The following is a 6,000-nucleotide window of genomic DNA, read 5'->3' on the forward strand; positions in this document are numbered from 1 at the left end:
TACACACTACTATCAAATGAATCTTCCTCAAATAAGGATTTTATCATAAACCCAGGCTCAAACACTTTCTTTTAACTAAACCATATTTAAATTCAGAAGTGATACTTTCAAGGCCATCCATAATTGCTTATGCTTTTTTGTACCTTCCCTTGTAAAGATCCTTGCATCCATCTCTACGTCATACCATAAGCCTTTCCTTTATTCAGAAAATAATTCAATACTCACTAAGCATAACACATATACACAAGAAAACAAGATTCTTCTGGGTGGTCAAAGACTTTATAATCTCCTTGGGGGTGATAAAACCTAAAAAAAAGACTAACAAAGAACACAGGAATTTTTCTCATTCAAAGCTGTAACTTCAGTTCCTATAACAGTGCCTGCCACATGTAAGGGCTCAAAAAGTATTCATTAAGTGAAAACAAGGCAGTATAGAATGCTACAGCCAAAAGAATTATATGCAATTTGAGAAGGTAAAGAATTTTCAGTTGGAGAAGTGAAAGCAGGTCTGTATTTCTGTGATTCTAAGGCTTTAAGGGCAGCCAAGACTCAAGATCAAGTATTTCTTGCGTGGTTAAGAGGATGTGTGCAGGTACACTTCCCACAGAAAAATGTTACACCAGCAAAGATAAGAAGAAGTAAAATTCTTTTACAACACTTCAGTAGTAATTAAAGAACAGTTCCTGAAGGTTACTGGAAAATAAGATAGGAGAAGACAGGGACCAAAGTTGGGAAAGTCCTGAGAAGAAATTTGGTATTCATGTTTGACATAAAGGGTGATACAATTCATGCTTGACATAAGAGTGGAATAACATAGGTTAGACTTTAGAAAGCAAGAGCCTTATTTCTTGAAGAAGCCTCCCCAATCACAACCCTGTAGGTTCCTTCTCCTTTTAAGCCTTACAGTACTTGCCTGCATTATAAAATTTAACTCCTAACTGTATCCTCTCACAATATAAATTCTTATTTTCATTGGTGTTAGTCTGTTCTCTTCAACTGAAGAACAAGGATCATATCATAGACCTCTGTTTTTTCCCTAAGAAATGAGAAAAGCATTGGGCCCCTGAAGCTTTATTTCAGGAGGACTTTTTGCATTTGTGCAAAACCCAGTTACCAAAATGACAACAATCTAAAAGCAACACACAACATACATACTATGAGTAGCTAAGCTACCATAAGAACAAGAGTTAAGTCCTCTTTGGATAGCACTTTTCTTTTTTTTTTTTTTTTTTTTTTTAAAGATTTTATTTATTTATTTGTCATAGAGAGAGAAGCGAGAGTGAGCACAGGCAGACAGAGTGGCAGGCAGAGGCAGAGGGAGAAGCAGGCTCGCTGCCAAGCAAGGAGCCTGATGTGGGACTCGATCCCAGGACGCTGGGATCATGACCTGAGCCGAAGGCAGCTGCTTAACCAACTGAGCCACCCAGGCGTCCCTGGATAGCACTTTTCAAAGTTTCATTCGATAGTTGAAGCCCATAACTAATAATGTGTCAGACAGCATATGTTTTCAGTGCTTCCTGCTTTATATAAGTATTTCATCACCTCATTTACTTTTCTTTCTCAACTAAGCATTCCTCTCAGTGGTCAACACAGAATACTAATTTCTCAATCACATTATCTTTTCTGCACTGAAGCCTCTCTAACCTTTTTATTTATTAACTTCATTGATTGAGAACCATTGTTAAGGCATAATTAAATTCTAATAAAGGGTGCTGCTGTAACTTCTGTACATAATTCTTTTACACATTCTAAATGTTTCCTGTGGCTTAGCACCCTTCAAGTAAAACTGATTCAAATAAAAACATATGTTACAGAAATAATTCAAATCCACCAAAGCTTTTACAAAATGAAACATGATGTGTTAGTGTCCAGGGATTACACCTAAATCCTAAAATTCGCCAGCTCTCCAAAAGTTTGGATTTTTTCCATCTTCAACCCTTTGACCCTCTGTTTTAAAATTAAATGTCATTCCTTAAAATAAAATCTGTTCATGTTAACATTCATATTAACTATTAAAACTTTCCCCAAAAAAGCTTAAAGTGCACATACACAAATCAAACGGGTATGTATTTCATCCCTAAACAAGTATTTTCACTAATAATATATTTTTTCAGGTCAGAATTTTTATGTAAGAAGAAAAAAATAAGACTTTTATAAAACTCAAAAAGAAATATTCCACGTGATTATTTCTTATTGCATTAGAACCTCTCACTAACGCTTTTGAAATACAAACGACTTTTTTTCCAGAGTTGGGGAACTCCATAATGTTCTACTCTATTGCCCCACCACCTCTTAATGGTACCTAATACTGCTGAGATTTTAGAGATGAATCATCAAAACAGCATAGGAAGGCAAAAAACCACGTCAAGGACTGCAAGGTAACAGGTAAATCTCACAATTCGGATGGAACAGAGATAGACATGAACCGTCCAGCTTTTTCCACTTCCTCATCTCAGAAAACACCAAAATAAATGTGGATTTGAGGCTACAGCAAGATTGCAAAGCCCCGGGTACCAGTGAAGCCTCACACCTAGTGGCGCTAGGGCACTCTATTACACTCGGCCGGCCACGTGGCTGTCACAATCAGAAGGAAGACAGGAGAAACAGCACAAACTAACCTGGAAACAAATAACCTTCCTCCTCCCTCCTCCGCGGAGTTGGGGTAGAAGAAAGACCATGCCGTTTCTTTGCATGATAAGACTTTCTTTTTTCTGTAAGGTGAAAACGAAGTACAGGGGCTGCTTTAAAGAGACTTTAAATCAAAAAGCAGGTCCAAGAAGATCCCGAGTGTGCACCCCACTGAATTCGCTAAGCTCACTCCCGCGAGCTAAGATGGGAACAGAGGCATTTTGCAAAGGGGTAAAAGAGGTGGAGTTGAGTAACAGTGGAGGATGGAGGGTTATGCACTGGGGCCCGCTTTCTCCTGACTCCCACCGTCCCCCGGGGTTTCAGACTCGCTGCTGCTGCTGCTGCTGCTGCGGTGGGGCGAACCCAGCACGCGGAGGGCCTCGCCTGCGACCTCTCACCCTCCCAGACACAAGACAGAAGGGCAGAAGTAACCACGGGCTCAAGAGAGTTGGCAAACAGGAAGTGTCCATATTGCAGCGCAGAAAAACCCTAACTCGCACCCCACTAAGACAGCCACCCGGCGAGGCCCCCAGGGCGCCCACTGGAGGAGGGGCCAGAGGGTGCCGGGGGTCGGCCACCCCCACATCCGGGGCCCGCCCCTGTACCCCCAACGCCCGGCAGCTCCGGGGCTTAACAAGTTCACTCCAGGCAGCGGCGGGCGCCTCCCCGGGCACTACTTGGCCCGGCCCAGCCAGGCCGCCTGGGGCCGGACCAGGACTTCACGCCCGGCACGTCTCGCTCCACTTGGAGGCGGGGGAGGGCGTGCTGCACACACTCCCGAGGGGCTTGAGGCACTTCCTCTAACAGCAGATTCGCCCCGAGTGGAGCCCTAAGCGTCCTCAGGGCCACCCCCGAGCCTTGCTGGAGAGCCGGCACCCCTAGCCACGGATCCCGCCGCGCGGCACCCGCTACGGGGCAGTCATTACCTCTCACGAAAAACTCTTAACTCCTCAAGGGGCCGCGCTCCCCTTAGTTCGACACCCCCGGGAGCCCACGCAGGACCCAAGCCAAGCGCAGGGGAGACCCCCATGCCGGCGCCAATTCCTCACAGGACAAAAATGTCCGGGCGCGTCACGGGACAGCCACCTCCTCGCCCCACGCCGGGCGCCGACCGCACGCGCTGCCTCCGCGCCCGGGAACTGCGCGGCGGGCCGGGGCTGGGAGCGCGGCCGCCCGGCGGCGCCCGCCCAGGAAGGCGCCACTCCGCACGGGACTCACCGTCTGCTCGGCCGCCGCAGCGGGGAGGCGAGGGACGGGCAGGGGAAGACACAATATGGCAGAGCAGCGCAGCTGCTCCCGACGGCTCCCAGCAGCCGCCTCCGGGAAGACGCGGCAAAGAGCAGGCAGCGGCAGCTGCGGTGGCGGCCGCGGCAGCACCACATCCCCCTCCCGCTCGCTTCCTCCCCCTCCCTGCACCCTCCTCCGATGCCATGGCAACGCGGCGCCAAGGAGATTAGCCCCGCCCCTCCCTCTGGTCCCCGCCTCTTGCGACCACTCCGGAGGGGGCTCGGCCCGCCCCTCGGTTTCCCCTCCCACCTCCTACCTCAGGGCCGGCCCGGGACCTCGCCGGCGGCTCTGAACTGCTGGTGGGAAGGAAGGGTGATGCAGTGTCCGGAAGGGCGGGGTTCGCACGGAAGGCAGGGAGGAGACGTTGTGGGCCAGTGCCTCTTTCGGGCTGAGGAGGGGCTGGGAAGGCGGGAAAAATGGAAAGGCCTCGCCTGTCCGGAAGGACCTATAGGAGGGCGGCGGGGCGCGGCACGGCCCCTGAGTGGCCGAAATGGTGCGGAGGCGGGGCTAGGGTGGCTTCCCCGGTGGTTCCGCCCGGGGAGCCTGGTGCTGGGACTGCCCTGAAAACCTCCAACAGCCGGACCTTCTGGGGGCTTCCCCAAGAGCTTACCGCCATTGGGCAGGCTTTGAAAGCGCTGTAGGAACGGTAAAACATTAATATGAACTAAAAGTAGTTATTACACTCGCTTGACTGAAATTTTAAGTGAAAACTGAGCTCAGCGTGTTTGTGGTGGAAAAAAAAGGACTTTGGAATCAGATCCAAAATTTAGTAAGCATTGCATTTATTGAGCCCTCACCAAGTGCTAGGGACTGAGCTAAATTTTTGACATGCGTTGTAATAACCATAATGCTAAGATAGCGTTGCCAGATAAAACACAGGAGTGTCCCATTAAATCAGAATTTCAGATAAATACAGAATCATATTTTTTAACAAGAGAATGTTCCATTTGGGGATACACTTCTGGTGGTTTGTTTTGTTTTTTGCTAAATCTGCAAACCCTATCCTAACTCTTACAAATTCCCACTTTACAGATAAGGAAGCCGAGGCTTAGAAAAATAACCTGAAAAATATAAGGTAAGTGGCAGAACTAAGGCTCCATCTTACTAAGATTATGATTCTGATTACTAGATTTCTGAATATCTATATTTACATCTTCAAAAACTAGAGTAGTCATACCTATCTCACAAATGTGCTGAATGGATTGAAAGAAAAGGTGAAGAGACCTGCATAGTGACTGATGCATGGGAGGTTCACATTCTTCTTCTTCTTCTTTTTTTTTTTTTAATTTATTTATTTGACAGAGAGAGATCACAAGTAGACAGAGAGGCAGGCAGAGAGAGAGGAGGGAAGCAGGCTCCCCGATGAGCAGAGAGCCCGATGTGGGGCTCGATCCCAGGACACTGGGATCATGACCTGAGCCGAAGGCAGAGGGTTTAACCTGCTGAGCCACCCAGGTGCCCCGGTTCACATTCTTCTTGAGCAATGAATGTTAACTGAATATTCACTATGTGCCAGGCTGTGAGTATAAAGTGAGCTGATTATGAAACAAGCTTCCTACTGATAATAAAACAAGTCAAGCTGTGGGGATGACAGAGACACAGAAGAATTACAGGCATCAGAATGTATAAAATAAAAAATGGAAGTGTTCAGTCCTCATTCCACAGAGGAGAATGCTGTGTCTGTATGATTTGTCCAAAATCACCTGCCAGTTCCGTTTGGTTCTCATTACACTGTCCTGAAAGGCCTCATAACTGTATTTAGAGTAAGAGGCCACAAGGTAAATATACAGTCAGCTTCAGTTAAAGCAAGAGTTGCTTCATTTTTTCCCTTTAGAACAATCACTGTTGCCTCCTCATGTGGACAAACTGAAGGAAGTTCCTAGAGGGAGAAGGTAGTAGAAAGGGAGCAGAGGAACAAAGGGAAGATTGAGAGGAGGTAGCTTCTGGTGATCCACGGCCTTCTCATACCTTAGTCCTTTGTTTTATCTCTGCTGCCCATGGTGATCCCTAATAAATATAGGTCTTCATCTCCTTACAGATTATTGTAATAGCGTCTTATTTGATATATTGAACTTTAGTTTCTAT

At 47.0% G+C, this 6,000-nt stretch overlaps 1 protein-coding gene across 5 annotated transcripts in view; it reads right to left on the reverse strand.

Annotated features, from left to right (window-relative positions):
- FOXN2 (forkhead box N2) overlaps window positions 1-4,195 on the reverse strand; it is a 68,445-nt gene extending 64,250 nt beyond the window's left edge. The window contains exon 1 of one of the 5 annotated variants that reach the window (XM_047745503.1): window positions 4,172-4,195. The gene's annotated coding sequence lies outside the window, so the exon portion shown is untranslated. Of the gene's footprint in view, window positions 1-2,618; window positions 2,712-3,554; window positions 3,768-3,846; window positions 4,032-4,171 lie in introns of those variants that run through there. The other 4 variants (XM_047745504.1, XM_047745500.1, XM_047745501.1 and 1 more) reach the window with 4 other exon arrangements.
- Window positions 4,196-6,000: the final 1,805 nt, after the last annotated feature.

The sequence above is a fragment of the Lutra lutra genome, chromosome 9, assembly GCF_902655055.1.
Source record: "Lutra lutra chromosome 9, mLutLut1.2, whole genome shotgun sequence".
Classification (NCBI taxonomy): Eukaryota; Metazoa; Chordata; class Mammalia; order Carnivora; family Mustelidae; genus Lutra; species Lutra lutra.